The sequence below is a fragment of the Macrobrachium rosenbergii genome, chromosome 37 (genome assembly GCF_040412425.1).
Source record: "Macrobrachium rosenbergii isolate ZJJX-2024 chromosome 37, ASM4041242v1, whole genome shotgun sequence".
NCBI lineage: Eukaryota > Metazoa > Arthropoda > Malacostraca > Decapoda > Palaemonidae > Macrobrachium > Macrobrachium rosenbergii.
Window position 1 is genome coordinate 15244345 of NC_089777.1, and position 17500 is coordinate 15261844.

The window sequence follows — 17500 nt, forward strand, 5'->3', positions numbered from 1 at the left end:
ATACGATGGAATAAAAGTGATACTGAATACGCTGACAGACACTCATCGTCAGCTTTTTTTTTGGGGACCACTTTTTCATCGACGAACAAGGAGGAGGGGAGGAGGAACTCATGGGCCAAATTAACGAAATTTTGGACAATTCGATATTAGATTACTTCCACTAAAGAGCATTACTTCCGCGAATTTCACTTCAGCTTCGGCCGCGTTTATTTCCCCTGACATTGTTTTATGACAAATCCCCAACATATATCAGACGAAAAATAATTCAGTTCTAAAATTAGAAATTTCCATATGGGAACACACGAGGACTAAAAAAAAAAAAAAAAAAAAAAATTACGCCGAAGTTTCTCCGGCGCAATCGAGTTTTCTGTACATCGTATGATCAAGGCCACCGAAAATGGATCTATCTTTCGGTGGTCTCGGTATAATGCTGTATGAGCCGCGGCCCATGAAAATTTAACCACGGCCCGGTGCTGGCCTATCCTATATCCTTGCCAGAAGAACGGTTATGGCTAACTTTAACCTTAGATAAAATGGTAACTACTGAGGCTAGAGGGCTGCAATTTGGTACGTTTGATGATTGGAGGGGGGATGATCAACATACCAATTTGCAGCCCTCTAGCCCAAGCACTTTTGAAGATCTGAGGCCGGACAGAATACAGTGCGGACGGACAGACAAAGCCAGCATAATAATTTTCATTTCGGAAAACTAAAATATGATAATTTCATGAGCAATACGACAGAACCAACATCATCCTTCAACTCTCGCTGACAACTATTTCTAAACGGTTTCGAGTCCCATAACCGAAATTCATGCAATTTCTCTCCTTGAAAACGTCCAGGAATAAGGTGAGCGCGTCCCCTTCCAGGCCCCACATTTCCCCTCTTAAGCCATCAGCATTTAAAGCCAAGGGATGCCTACTCCTTATGCAAACAAGGACTTCAACAGCTGGATCCATCAGGCGGAGATTTATTCACATCCAGTTTAAACAGGGATCTCTCGAAGCAAACACGGGGGTCTTCTGCTCTCGTATTCATAATGATACACTCGCCGCCTTCTTCCCCCTTCCGCCCTTTTGAGGGGAGGGAATGCAAATGCAAATTTGAATTCACGTGTGGTTTAACTAGCTCGTTTCCCCTCAAATACACTTAGATCTCGCGCAAGTGACTCGGCAAATATGCAAAACAAAAAGATAAAGGGTAAACGTCTGTCAGTTGAAAGGACTCTTCTCTTACAAAATCGGGATGAGATCCCTTCCGTCATGATCTAGGATTCTAGGAGGAAAGGGATGACGAATCCAAATTTAAATTCAAACGCAGTTTCAAAAGACAACTTCTAAAATTTACCTGGACCTTGAAATATTACGAACTGAGTATATAGGTAAAGAAGTCACTGAATGACAAGAGTATAAAAAATAATAATTCCTTAGATGAATGTTAAACAGTACTTAAATATTGAATAGGTTTCTTGAAGTACGATCACTATAGCTGTAAGTTGTTCGTATAAACAGAATTGCATCGCACTGCAGAGTACAATATAAAATAAAACAAGGGATATAACAATCTTAAACCTCTTTAAAATGAATAATAATAAATAATCATGGTAAAAACACTTTCGAATACCAATCACTTCAATTCTCACACCGATACTGCAATGGTCATACGAATGAACACTTGAAACATTATTGCAATTAACGCCTACTTCAGTATTAGACATCAATCTTCACAAGAGACAAAAATTCACGGGTAAGAAAATTTCTATACACAAGTATTTTTATACTATTAATTAACAGTTCAGTATTTGAAACCTATTCACATGGAACAAGCACACCAAAGGAGCCACTGACTTAAAATTCAAGCTTCCAAAGAATGTTGGTTTCAACCTCCCACCGCAGACCCCACACTGCAGCAGTAACAGATCATGATACAGAGCCAGCGATTTTTCATCGCCCTGGGGGAGACGCGACCCCGCCACATCTGAGTGGCATTCCACGACACTAACCACTATTCCAGCGGACCAGCAAAAGTACTGAAGGCATAAAATAACAAACGATCAAACTCGAGGGATTTAATATTCAATATAACATTCTCAATCCATCGAAATCCCTCTGTGAATTCTGCCCACTTGGCAGTTTAGTGACTGATCCTTTCCTTCTACTGGTCAGCTTCGGAATTCTCCTCCAGCTCCTGTTTCTCCTGACTCTTATAGCACTTCATCCCAGAAGCCATCGTCTGTACCATGAATGTCTCCTAACAGAGAGGTATTATAAACTAGCAATTTTTCTCTTCAGGATAAAACTAGCAATTTTTTTCAAGACAAAAACTAGCAATTTTTCTTTTCAAGATAAAACTAACAATTATTTTTCAAGACAAAAACTAGCATTTTTTTCTCTTCAAGATAAAACTAGCAATTTTTTTCAAGACAAAAACTAGCAATTTTTTTCTTCAAGACAAAAACTAGCAATTTTTTTCAAGACAGACTAGTAATTTTTTTCAAGACAAAAACTTGCAAGATTTTTCTTCAAGACAAAAACTAGCCAATTTTTCAAGACAAAAACTAGCAATTTTTTTTTCAAGACAAAAACTTGCAATATTTTTCTTCCAGACAAAAACTAGCCAATTTTTCAAGACAAAAACTAGCAATTTTTTTTCAAGACAAAAACTTGCAATATTTTTCTTCCAGACAAAAACTAGCCAATTTTTCAAGACAAAAACTAACAATTTTTTTTTCAAGACAAAAACTAGCAATTTTTTCTTCAAAACAAAAACTTACAATATTTTTCTTCAAGACAAAAACTAGAAATTTTTTTCAAGAGAAAAACTAGCAATTTTTTCAAGACAAAAACTAGTAATTTTTTCTTCAAGACAAAAACACTAAAGCAGCAATGTTTTTGTTAAGACTAAAAGGCTCCTAAACTAAAACTCAAGCGGAGACAATTAACATTACATAATAACACTTATTCTGATAAGAAGAAAACGACACTAATTAAGTTTTCTATACAAAAAATGTCAATTTGGTAACCGTTTTGATACGGCGAAAAGGATTACAATGCCCGAATTGCTCTGATATGACATAATGCATAACAAACTAGCAATTGTTTTGAGCAGAAAAAAATGAATGTTTCTTGCAATTATCCAGACAGGAAAAAAAAAAGGTTCAGACTAGGAACAGTTTTAATATGACAAAAAGTTAAATTTAAGTGGTCATGATTTAATAACATACATTTCAAAATCTACCTGACGCCGCCACAGTTAAAATAAAATGCTTAATTAACAAATGGTTTTGCTTCTTTTCGAGTGCACAAATAAGTTCATCGAGCGTTTTTCTAGATTACCCAAATGAAAACAGGGCAGTTTTCCAAATACTATCAGTCTCACTGAAAAGAAGCGAAGCACTTTTTGTCCAGCCATGTAGAAAAATAATTAATTAATATGAATGTTCAACATTGTGATGTTGCAGAAGTTCGACAGACGACAAAAGAAAGAAAAAAGAGAGAAAGAAAAAGAGAGAGAGAGACAGAAAAAAAAGAAAACGCAAAGGTCAAAATCTCAAGTATTGGATTTTGCTGCCAGATGACGACAGCTTCGGTTCTAATGGCTTCCAATGGCAGCTTCTCTTTTTTAAGCAGCTTCCAACGGCAGCAGAGTTGAGGCCCTTTATTTTTGTTTCTGTTCTATCAACCTCAAGGCGTAAATTTTTAAATGATTTTTTCTTATATTCAGCAGCTAATTATACTATCACAGGATCGAAAATGATCGAGAAACATTCACTGACATTTTCAGCGTCGTGACAGTCATGTCGTCACGATCCGATCTATTACACATCGCATCAATAGAGAGAGAGACAGACAAGTCATTCACGACCATCGGCGAAAGATTTATGAATGAATGAATGCCTACGCATCACGAACAGGTTTCCACTTCCACGCGAGGATGTGGGCATCGGCGCGCTCGCTTCACTTGCGACAAGACACATGAGTAAATAAACCTCCTTCAGTGGCAAGCAGAATGAAAAAATCCTCCGCCGGACTTTATAAATAAGCCTTTACACACTTTCGGGAGAGAATTAGACGGTACAACTTCACTAGCCAGAAGCGCGCGTCACACTGAGATCTTTCCTTCCACCAAAGGTTGGAGCAACTCCGGCCCACGTCCAGACTACGCACTCCTCCCTAACACCCTCCCCCCCAACACAACTCCTTCCATCTCCGATATACTACCCCCCCTCTCATCCACCCGAAGACTATTCCCCAAACATTGCATGTCCCCCCTCCTTTTTTTCAGCAATAACCCTCCATCTGCTCTTCAACACTTCTAATGAGGTAATTCCCTGATTTCCAACATTCAATTTAAACTTCAGGCGACTGCCTCTGGTCGCGCACCTCCTGGCGGACAGCGGGCAGTCGGGAACGAGGAATCATCAAATTTCATTCGTTTTCCGTTCGGCAATTCGATTTCATGGTCTCGCGCTGACGAAAGTAATGTTTGCGATAAAAAAAAAAAAAAACGCCAAAGTCTTCGACGCAATCGAGTTTTCTATACAGCGTATAATGCTGTATGAAACTCTCAGCCGCGGCCCATGAAACTTTCATTCACAGCCCGGTGGTGGTCTGTGTTGTTGGCACCTATAGCGCTGCCAGACGTACAATCATGGCTTGCTGTTCTTCATTACCTTCCACAAAGTGTGAATGAATACATAAAGTATCTGCTTGCATTCATATTTGCTTGCATACAAACAACTTTGTCTTCGTAGCCATAAATATATGAAATAATAATAATAACAATAGTGTGTGAGTGTGTGTATGTGCGTGTGTGTGTGTGTGTGTGCGGCACACAGAAGCTCTACAAGGCGTCTCGTTATGAATTGATAATGTTCCTCATTTGCAAGACCCAGAACCTGGTTGTTATGTGTCTCCGGGCAGATCAAGTGGAAGAGGTGGGAGGGAGGTTGAGGGAGGTCGAGGGGAAATTGAGGGGTGGGGGATGTGAGGGGAATGATGAGGGGAATGAGGGTGAGGGGAATTTAAAAAAATGCAAATACATTCCTTTGAAAGTTTCTGCAAGCATATTGTTCACTCCTATTTTTTTTTTTTGAAACATGAGATAAACCTACATATAGATTACTAGCAATAATTCCTAGAAACGCCTAGAAATTATTCCTAGAAATAATTCCTAGAAATAATTCCTAGAAATTCCAAGAAATAATTCCTAGAAATTTCTAAAAATAATTCCTAGAAACTCCCAGAAATGAGTCCTAGAAACAATTCCTAGAAATTCCCAGAAATAATTCCTAGAAAATCCTAGAAATAATTCCTAGAAAATCCTAGAAATTCCTAGATATTATTCCTAGAAATAATTCCTAAAAATTCCTATAATTCCTATAAATTATTCCTATAAATTTCTAAAAATAATTCCTAGAAATTATTCCAATAAATTTATAAAAATAATTCCTAGAAATTCCCACAAATAATTCCTAGAAACTCCTAGAAATAATTCCCAGAAATTCCTAGATATTATTCCTAGAAATTCCTACAAATAATTCCAAGAAATTACTCCTAGAAATAATTCGTAAAATTTTTTTCTAAAAATAATCCCTAGAAATAACTGTTTACACTACAATTTTCCTTTAGTGTGAGGAAAGCGAACGTCTCATTAAAAAGTTTATTTTCTCCCAAACTTACCATAAAAAAAATTCTTCTAAAGATCCCCGGGGATGCAACCCCTTAAAGGGAGATAAATAAAAAAAAAGTAATAAAAACATGACTCCGGTATTCCAAGAAAAAGTTGGCTTGACACGAAAATTCTGGACGCAATTAACCTCAGGCTCCTCCGAAGAAAAAGACTGGGTGAAAGAAAAAAAAAAAAAAAAAACATATCAGAAGAAAAATCAATTCTCCGTCTCCCTCTAGGTATTCCGACTTCTTTCATTAACAAAAAAAAGAAAAAAAAAAAAAAAGGACCTTGTTCGGTACAGGACATAACAAACAACCAACACACCCATATATGCATTCCCATACTATATATATATATATATATACATACATATATATATATATATATATATATATATATATATATATATATATATATATGTACAGTATATACGAGTTTATAATGTTATATATATATATATATATATATATATATATATATATATATATATATATATATATATATGTATATATAAAATATACAAATGCACACACATATACATTTACATATACACACCAAAAAGTTACAGAATTCAACGAAATCTGCAATGTATACATATATATTATATATATAATGCATGTATACATTGCAGGCTTCGTTGAATTCTGTAACTTTTTGGTGTATATAATGTATGTATACACTGCAGATTTTGTTGAATTCTGTAACTTTTTGGTGTGTGTATATGTGTGTATGTGTGTGTGTATGTATGTATGTATATATATATAAAGCAAAAATACAAGAGAAAAAAAGTAAAAAACCCAACCATTAAAGAACGGCGTAATCACGAATCGAGGTCCAATCTTGAAATGTACCACGGATGCTGAGATCGGTCTCGGACCGACGGAGAGGCATTCTGAGATCTAGGGGGATTCCCTTCGACCCTTGAATTATTAATCTCTAGTCTTCTCGGTCTTCGATTTCGGACGTTAGAAGATCCTAGATCCTAGATACACCCCCCACCCCACCCCCCCTAAAAGCCGCCCTACTCCCAAGATGCTGAATTCGTCCGCACTCGTTCGAAGGGAATCAACCCGGTAATGCAAAAACGCCAAAAAATATCTTGCCTCGATCGTAACGCCGCGGAAGAAGATATTTCCGTCTTTTCTCTTCATTTTTTTTTATTTTTGAGCATCACAAATGTTTTCAAAAATTTTTATATCGTTTTTTTTAGGAGCTCGGGAAATGGAGACGGGCAGCCTAATTTTTTTTCTAGCTCGGGCCGTCCGAAATAAACTGGAAAAGGGTTGAGGACGCGGTTGAGGAGGGGGTGTGGTTTGGGTGGAGGGGTTTTACCACAAAGAAGTATGTCAGGATACTTAGCAAAATCGGAGTTATGAAGCTAAAAGTAACGCTACTGGAAAATATAGCAGTCTCTCTCTCTCTCTCTCTCTTTCTGAAAGGATTCTTTCAAAAAATTTTCCTACACTACATGCGCAGGATACCTTGCAAATTGAAAACAGATGAAGCCGGACATATAATTAAACAGGGTGAGGCAAAAGCTTCCGTACAATCAATGCAGTTTAATGAGAAAAAGCGCTCACACGATCCGCTCTATTACGCAAGAGAGGGGAAACGGAAAGCCGACGAGCACGACCTTCGAGGTAATCAAGCAGATTGCTTTATGTTATTAATGATCAAATTTGTTGGGAGAATGCTCGTTTGTATGTGAGGAGACTTCTGCATCACCCAGTATTTTCATTAAGCATTATCTAAAACAAAAGATAGACACGAACTTCCACCATTTAAGATTTTGCCTAACAACAGGACTGAAATGAACATGGTATATAATTTACACCAGAACAACATTCAAAATGTTATGAGCTGAAGCTTAGAGAGAGAGAGAGAGAGAGAGAGAGAGAGAGAGAGAGAGAGAGAGAGAGAGAGAGAGAGAGAGAGAGAGATAATGCATCGATCTTTGCTGTAAAAATAAATGTGTTCAAATTAATTAAACAAAGCAACACGACACGCAAATAAAAATGTTTAAAAGGCATCTGTTTCGCTTGCACAACCTTTTAATTTCTGACAGAGGTTTGAAAACATAAAAAAAAAAAAACTGAAAGAAATCCCTCCCGACAAAATATGAAAAGTTCACCCACTTTTCCCCTGTTTGTAATGATGAATTAAAATCTGTTTTTCCACTCTGAAGAAAATACCTCAAACTTTATTCGGTAAAATGCATCGAACTTTAGCAAGGGGAAAGAATCAACATTTTTATTACATTTCACAAAAAAAAAAAAAAAAAAAAAGCTAACTGCCGTACTAACTACAAAACTCGTTCCAATCGTGTAAAAAAGTTCCGTGGAAACGTTTTCCATTTTTTCATCTCTTGTTTTTTGGGTGAAGTTCATCAAAGGAAATTCTTCATTTCTTTATATTTTTGTAGTAATTTCACAGACAACATCACCCAATGATAACTGTTCCTCACTGAACTTTGATTTTTAGTTCTCTTTCTTTTTATCACAAGTCTGGAAAATAGAGCGAAGGAACGATAGAAAAATATGGACGCGAAGGGCCACCATTCCTGAAAATGGCCCATACGAAGGGCCACCATTCCTAAAGGTGGCCCATACGAAGGGCCACCATTCCTCAAAGTGGCCCATACGAAGGGCCACCATTCCTCAAAGTGGCCCATACTAAGGGCCACCATTCCTAGAATGGCCCATACGAAGGGCCACCATTTCTACAATTGGCCCATACGATGGGCCACCATTCCTACAAGTGGCCCATACGAAGGGCCACCATTCCCACAAGCGGCCCATTTGAAGGGCCAATATTCCTAGAAGTGGCCCATATGAAGGGCCACCATTCCTCAAAGTGGCCTTTACGAAGGGAAACCATTCCTAAAAGTGGCCCATATGCAGGGCCACCATTCCCAAAAGTGGCCCAATACAAAGGACCACCATTCCTCAAAATGGCCTTTACGAAGGGAAACCATTCCTAAAAGTGGCCCATACAGTCCTCAAAGTGGCCCATACGAAGGGCCACCACTCCTCAAAGTGGCCCATATTAAGGGCCACCATTCCTCAAAGTGGCCCATATGAAGGGCCACCATTCCTAATAGTGGCCCCACATGACAGACTTAACAAGGAAGACTCTCTAGAACTCGACTGAGACGAAAAAGAGTATCTCAAGTCCTAAAGACAAGAGCATTTAAGGATGAAACGATAATTATTTCTTGCAATTCACTAATACGTCTGAATAAAGAAAAAAAAACAACTAAATAAAGGAATGAGAAGGAAACGGTTATACCAGGCAATCAGAGAACACAGAGAAAGATAATTAACGAGGAATAGCCGTTGGAATAAAGGGAACAAGGAAATGGCAGATTAGACGATGATGATGCAAGGCCTAAGGAGATAGCAAAACGATTAATGAAAATAATAACAATACGGGAACGAAGAAGGGGGGGGGGTTGTCAGAAGGGGGTAAGGGTGAAGGGGGAAGGGGGAGAAACACGAACAGAATACGAGAGGGATAATTATCGCTAGATCACCTGTCGTGATGCTGTCCTTTCATCTCGCCCACATGGGCGTGAGCGTATGGCCACCCGAGCGAAAGGTGAAGCCCACCCAATTATACTGATGTGCTTGTTAGATTAATAAGCGATACTACAAACACCGTCCCCAGATCGAGAGATAGAGAGAATATGCAGTTGCCGTTATTATCAATGCCAATATCTGTAACATGGTTCGTGATTGACTGGGCTTTCTGTGTTAAGGTAGGTCAGAAGCGTCGATCAGATGATTACTATTGTGAAATAACTTAACAATGATCAAGATATCTACATTTACTCCTCCAGTTATATATTTCTTTCATGAAATTTCCCTTTGGTATTATTATACGTAATATATAATTAATTTACAGTGTTATACATCGTGCATTATAAATATGAAGCACCATTTACCAAGTATTCCAGGTGTGTCTGCTCACGAAAATCTCTCTCTCTCTCTCTCTCTCTCTCTCTCTCTCTCTCTCAAAAAATAATGCATGCGTGAACACACAGGCATTTCGTGATATCACCAAATTCTAAACATATTTTCGTCTCAAAATGTCCATCATTTATTCTTACCTCGACTCTCAACTCCATCTTCGGAACTCTTCGGGTTTTATATTTCATTCTTTGAGAGAGAGAGAGAGAGAGAGAGAGAGAGAGAGAGAGAGAGAGAGAGAGAGTAGGCTGAGACCATATCTTCCCCTATGCAATCCCACCAACCCCTCCTTTCTCTTTCCTCTTCCCCCATTCTCATCTCGTCCGTGCTGGCTCTTCCCAACCCTAACCTTATAAATTCCGCATTTCCTCTTTATCAGCCTTCGTTCTTCTCCTCCTTCGCCTCGCCTCTTCTTTTCTCTTCAAGCTCCTAAAACTTCCCGTCACTTCATGCCGGATTTCCTATATTTACATTTTTTTTCCTCCCCACCTTTTCTCTCGCACTTTTCCTCTGCTCCTTCCTACGCTCAGTGGCAAGCAAACTGAGCTGCTCCCCCTTCCCTCACCCCCTCCTCCTCCTCCTCCTTCTCCCCCACCCCAAACCTTCTCCCCACGCCCCCTTCATTTCCTTTCAGCGAAGCTGCTTTCGAAGAAAATATAGGAACTCGGATTCTACACAATATTTTTCAGGCGGCGTCTCCTTCCAACACTTGCAAGCAACGGGTGCGTTATCAAAAGGATTCTCTCTCTCTCTCTCTCTCTCTCTCTCTCTCTCTCTCTCTCTCTCTCTCTCTCTCTCTCTCCTCTAATGCATATATTTACTCTGATCAAAAACATGTTTCCCCCCAAATGAGAGCTCACGCTGGCAGACGCAATCCGTAAAATATGAAATCGAAAGCCAAAACTTACATTAAATTACATCTTGGCTTCTCTTGACAATGTTGTTCATTGCTAGATCACAATTTACAGGCCCAGAGCAAAACATAATTATCGTGACACATTTATGAAAATAAAATTTCTCAAACTTATAATAGTGGGAAATATTATTAAGACTTCGAAATTCATATATATAAGCAAACACATACAATACACACACACACACACATGTATATATATATATATATATATATATATATATATATATATATATATATATATATATATATATATATATATACATATGCATGTTAAAGTCCTCCTGGGCCTCTGTAGGCTCATAGGGCAGGCGCTGATCTGTATCTTGGGCCGACAGCCAGTGGGGGACAGGTCCCAATGCCTATGACACGTGGCCACTGTGTCGCTAGGCCCACTGTTTAACAGCCTGAGGGTTGGTACCTATTATCCTACTGAACCTCTCGGGTTTTTTCGGACCGTTAGGTTGGCGGGCTGCCGGATTTTTGCAGTGGTGCAATCCGAGCCATCAGTGAGCGGCAGGATTTGAACCACTGCGCCACCATGGCGGCTTTATGTATGTGTACATAAATATAATATATATATATATATATATATATATATATATATATATATATATATATATATATGTTTGTGTGTGTGTGCGTGAGTATTTGTACGTGCATAGACACCATACACCTTCTTATTTATCAAAAGGAGGTAACTTCATTATCTGCAGAGGATTCAATTTTCACTCTAGTGACATATATGCATTTTTGTATATACTGTATATATATATATATATATATATATATATATATATATATATATATATATATATATATATATATATATATATATATATATATATATATATATATATATATATATATAAATCATACACACACATGCATACACACGTACACACTCGTATTAGTAAGAAAATAGATAAAAAAAAAATAAGATTCTTGCTCCATACTGGAATGAACAGAAGAAATTACCCTGAAGAAAGCTCTGGAATATCTACCGCGTTGCTTTGAGTTAATCCCCTTAATATGGGGAAGGTAGGCAGGCTGAGATCCCCCCCCCCAGTTTAGGGGGATTCATGGTGCTATTTTGGCACCAGTCAATCGGCACCAGGTATACCGTGGGGGGGGGGGGATGAGCAGGAGGAATAGGAGGACACAGATGTTGGGGGAGGCGCAGGAGGAATAGGAGGACACAGATGTTGGGGGAAGATAAAGAGCAAACAAAGGAAGGGAAAAACCAAAGAGATAAGATAACGGAGGAGGCGGATAAGGAGCTTAAGCAGGAGGATCAGACTGTAAAATGGGGAGGAGGAGGAGGAGGAGGAATAAGAAAATACGACATTGGCGAAGGAAGTAAGAGGGCTAAAGAGGAGAAGGAAGCGACAGTAAAAGAGGAGGAGGAGGAGGAGGAGGAGGAGGAGGAGGAGGAGGAGGAGGAGGAGGAGGAGGAGAATGACAAGATGTTAGAGGAGAAGGACAAGAGGGTAGAGGAAGAGGGGGGGGAGGAACTGTAAGGAAAGAGGGTGGTAGGAAAATAAGAGGGAAGAAAGGAAAGAGAAGATGGTAGGGAGGATAATTAGTAGGAAGAAAATCAGGAAAAGATGGTGGGGAGGAAGAGGGGAAGGAGGAGAAGAAGAAGAAAGATAAAGCAGAACAGAGAGAGGATGGTAAGATGATAAAAGAGGACATAAATGCAGAAGGGGAACGCAGATGAGGAAATAGAGGAAGCAAACGGATGATGATGGGAATGACGAGAGGACAGAGGAAAAGGAGGAAAATACGACACAGGAGACAAACGAGACGAAGCAAATCTCTGACAAATGTGACTCGGATCTCTCTCCACACTGGAATTGATAGTCTTATTCCTGCATTACTTACGGCCTTCTTCCCCGAGACATGCATATACTGAGTTTTCCACAAAGGTGACAATTCCCCCCTGTAATCGACTTGAATGTTCTTCACAAAGCTGGCAATGCCTCCCTGTAATCGACTTGAATGTTCTTCACAAAGCTGACAATGCCTTCCTGTAATCGACCTGAATATTTTCCACAAAGCTGACAATGCCTCCCTGTAATAGACCTGAATATTTTTCACAAAGCTGACAATGCCTCCCTGTAATCCACCTGAATATTCTTCACAAAGCTGACAATGCCTCCCTGTAATCCACCTGAATATTCTTCACAAAGCCGACAATGCCTTCCTGTAATCGACCTGAATATTTTCCACAAAGCTGACAATGACTCCCTGTAATAGACCTGAATATTTTTCACAAAGCTGACAATGCCTCCCTGTAATCGACCTGAATATTCTTCACAAAGGTGACAATGCCTCCCTGTAATCGACCTGAATATTCTTCACAGAGGTGACAATGCCTCCCTGTAATCCACCTGAATATTCTTCACAAAGCTGACAATGCCTCCCTGTAATCCACCTGAATATTCTTCACAAAGCTGACAATGCCTCCCTGTAATCCACCTGAATATTCTTCACAAAGCTGATAATGCCTCCCTGTAATCGACCTGAATATTCTTCACAAAGGTGACAATTCCCCCCTGTAATCGACTTGAATATTCTTCACAAAGCTGACAATGCCTCCCTGTAATCGACCTGACTTACAAACTCAATATATAAGGATCCCTGTTGCTATTTTATGCTTTTCCTTCTACCAAGTTCCACTTGGATGGTAGCCTAATAAGCAACTTTAAACCAACTCCTCTGGGTATAATAAACATCACCCTTGTACCTTTCTTTTTTTTTTATTAAAGGACTACCCACTACCCAAGTTATGCCCACTGAGGAACAAAGTTCTTTAAGTTTTGTTGCAGTCTTACATAACATATTTTTCTGAAAAGAATTTGAATTCTACTGAGCAAAGTTCCTGAATCAAAAAAGTTTTAAAAACAAGCAAAAAAGTTTCTTCGGCGCAATCGAGTTTTCTATACAGCGTATAATGCTATACGAGGCGCGGCCCATGAAACTTTCAGCCACAGCCCAGTGGTGGCCTGTCCTATAGCGTTGCCAGATGCACGATCATGGATAATTTGAACCTTGTAAATAAAATAAAAACTACAGAGGCTAAATGGCTGCAATTTGTTATGTCTGATGATGAGAGGGTGGATGACCAACATACCAATTTGCAGCCCTCTAGCCTCGGTAGTTTTTAAGATCTGAGGGCGGACAGAAAGAGCGCGGACGGACAGATAAAACCGTCACAATAGTTTTCTTTTACAGAAAAACGAACAAGAGGACCCAAAGACCAACATCACTCAAAAGACAAATCTCACAAAATATCAGCGAATGAACACTCGTGAAAACATGCTAAAAATGAGAACGGGGACCCAAAAACGCGAATATCAAACGAAACAAATAATGACGAGCAAGCGTAGCCTAGCCGTTACCCTCGTATACTACCACAACCAAACTTCAAAAGAAAAACAGAACCTCGCCCACGACAGCGGGGAACAGCATTTCTTTCCGCCACGCGAACTTCCAGCAGTGGCTAATGCTGCATTCAAGGAGCACCTCTTCCCTCCGCTGGAATCCGACATAAGCATGTTCCACATGAGGGTCCCATTCCCTCCCGCCCGCGTGTGCTACCATATCAAAAGAGCGGATATTAGCGTCGTTAGCCACAGGCCAAAGCAGCAGCGGTCACGTAATTACAGAGCTTCGGGTGATTTATACTAATTGCGTTTGATGTAAGGAAGTGGTCGAAGTCGTCTTATTGGAGAGGTAAAAAAAATACGCCGAAGTTTCTTCGGCGCAATCGAGTTTTCTGTACAGCGTATAATGGTGTGTGAAGCTTTCAGCAACGGGCCATGAAGCTCTCAGCCGCGGCCCATGAAACTTTCAGCCGCGGCCCATGAAACTTTCAGCCACGGCCCATGAAACTTTCAGCCGCGGCCCATGAAACTTTCAGCCGCGGCCCATGAAACTTTCAGCTGCAGCCCTTAAAACTCTCAGTCACGGCCCATGAAACTTTCAGGCACGGCCCATGAAACTTTCAGGCACGGTCCATGAAACTCTCAGCCAAGGCCCATAAAACTCTCAGCCGCGGCCCATGAAGCTTTCACCCACGGCCCGGTGGTGGCCAGTGCTGTTGGTACCTATAGCGCTACCAGACGTGCGATTATGGCTAACTTTAACCTTAAACAAAATAAAAAACTACTGAGGCTAGAGGGCTGCAATTTGCTGTTTGATGATATAAGATTTTTTCAGCAAGAATTTGACCTATGGAAAATAAACATATTCACTCGGTGAATATAATTATTTTTTGCAAATTAATATAATGACAATAACACTTTCACTGTTAACAATGAACGGTTCTTTAATTGTTAAAATAATCTTACCTAAAAACATCCTCAAGCAAAATATTTTTTAATGCATTTCAATACCGGACCTAGAGTATCAACAGTGCCTGCTTTCTAGTCCTGAGAGAGAGAGAGAGAGAGAGAGAGAGAGAGAGAGAGAGAGAGAGAGAGAGAGAGAGAGAGAGGGGTTGTATATGCTCCAACTGAGCCCTAGGGATCATTAACAACAATAATTTTTCATCTAAACCTCTCTCTCTCTCTCTCTCTCTCTCTCTCTCTTTTCGAGGGCTAATCACGAGGCATTATTCCATTAACGACCGTCGTAAACCAAGAGGGAGGTCGATGGTGTTGCCATAATGAAGGCATCATATTTCCCTCCTAATTTACGACCGAAGGACGGGACTCGTAAAAATCGAAATTCGCTAATGGCAGTGAAATGAGACCGAAAGAGGAGAAAAGAAAGGAAAAGAAAGGAAAAGAAAGGACAGGAAAGGAGACTCAAGTCCATAGAATTGCGGAGGTGACAGAGGTGGTGGTCTGAGCCTTTCAACTTCTCGATCCCCTGTCAAGATGAATCGGGAAAGAGACACGGGAAAATAAACTATGTGGCAACACATGAATAGCAAGTAAAAAATGCGACGGCGTTTATTCGGCGCAATCGAGTTTTCTGTACAGCCGCTACAGCGTATAATCAAGGCCGCCGAAAACAGATCTATCTTTCGGTGGTTTAAGTATAATGCTGTGTGAGCCGCGGCCCATGAATCTTTAACCACGGCCCGGTGGTGAAAATTCGGTACGAGATTTTTATGAGTGTATTAATTAAAAAAAATTAATGAGCCACAAATCTACCATGAACACGAATTGATTAAAAAAAACACGACATTACAAATGGCCACAAATCTACACTGAACATAAATTAAAAAAAATACGACATTAATAAGGGCCATAAATCTACACTGAACATAAATTAATTAAAAATATATATATAAAAAATGTGTCAACGCATCACAAAAGACAGAACGAGAAAAACGAAGGATAAAACGTCACTACGAAGAATGGCCAGAGCAAAAACGATAAACGAGCAGAGAACTAAACAAACATTAAAATACCATTTGGCAGAAACAAAAAAGTGTCAGAAGGATTCACACTAGATTTAAAAGGATATAAAATTCTTGCACTCTCGACCTCCGACAAGATCCGCAGGAGCCTTTTAACGGCAAGGATTGTTTAGGATTTAATTCTGTTTTTACTGATATCCATCATTTTTAGGGTGATTTGATCAAATGTTAAAAATAGTTGTGAACGACTTTTATTCAGCACGTTTCGCGTTTACAGGACGGAAAACTTGATGCGCGTTATACAGCGTTTGGGCGATATAGCAAAGAATGATCCATACACATACACAAGCGCTCTTCCTCACAAACACACACAAACATATATATATATATATATATATATATATATATTAAATAATATACCTATATATATGTATATATATATATATATATATATATATATATATATATATATATATATATATATATATATATAAACAGACTTTTTGTGCAATGATGAACCTCGTTAAAGTTTTTGTATATATATATATATTATATATTATATATATACACACATGCATACAGTATATATATAAATATATATATATATATATATATATATATATATATATATATATATATATATATATATATATATATATATTGTATATATTGAGCGTGCATATATCTCAAAATGAAAATGTCTTTGGGAGCATTACAAAAAAAAAAAAAAAGCAAAAGCAATCAACTGAGCATACACGTCACAAGCGCTACCACGCCTAGATCTGTCGCAAATCTTGTTTTCCCCATTCACAACAAAACCGCGACCTCAAAATAAAAATAACAATATAATAACAACAACTCTCTTTCTCTCTCTCTTACTTTTGTTCCACGTACAAAACCAAGGCGGCCTGAAAGCCGTCAACCCAAGAAACGGAAAGTCTGACAGAGAGACGCTAAATCAACTGCGCGTTGCTATCCTGGCAATGGAGGGCATTAAGCCACCTCCACGAGGCGAAGGATAAACCCAGCCATTGCAAAAGGATTTGATGGCCACGATAACGTCTGAATTCTCTCTCTCTCTCTCTCTCTCTCTCTCTCTCTCTCTCTCTCTCTCTCTCTCTCTCTCTCTCTCTCTCCACAAAAATTCAGTTTGCAGAAACCGAGCAAATCTCCTTTCTTTCATAAAAAGTCGAATGGCGATTGGGACAAGGGGGTAAAGAAGCGGGCTTTGGAGATTTTACCGGTGAAAAGAAAATGTTAAGGAGAGTATATGATTTATATGATGAGATGATAAATTTGCGTGCACATACACGAAGCGGCAAACATGGGCCCAAACGTAACACTTCGAGACATAGAGGTATATCCAGGAAAACACATACACACAAATAATATATATATATATATATATATATATATATATATATAATATACACACACAGTGTCACACGCTTTTGCCTCAAGATTTAACTTTATCATCCAGCTGGCAAAATCACTGCAAAGACCTCAGATAAATCAGATTTGGAAAAATGAATCGATTTAAAATCGAATTACTTTTTTTATTTTTTCCTTTTC

At 39.0% G+C, this 17500-nt stretch overlaps 1 protein-coding gene across 5 annotated transcripts in view; it reads right to left on the bottom strand.

The window, feature by feature from the left end:
• The window catches only part of CASK (peripheral plasma membrane protein CASK), a 1131710-nt gene that overhangs the window by 399431 nt on the left and 714779 nt on the right, over positions 1-17500 (bottom strand). For 2 of the 5 annotated variants that reach the window (XM_067081598.1, XM_067081596.1), the window contains exon 1: positions 4054-4108. The exons of the other annotated variants lie outside the window; for them this stretch is intronic. The gene's annotated coding sequence lies outside the window, so the exon portion shown is untranslated. Of the gene's footprint in view, positions 1-4053; positions 4109-17500 lie in introns of those variants that run through there. 5 annotated transcript variants of the gene reach the window in all.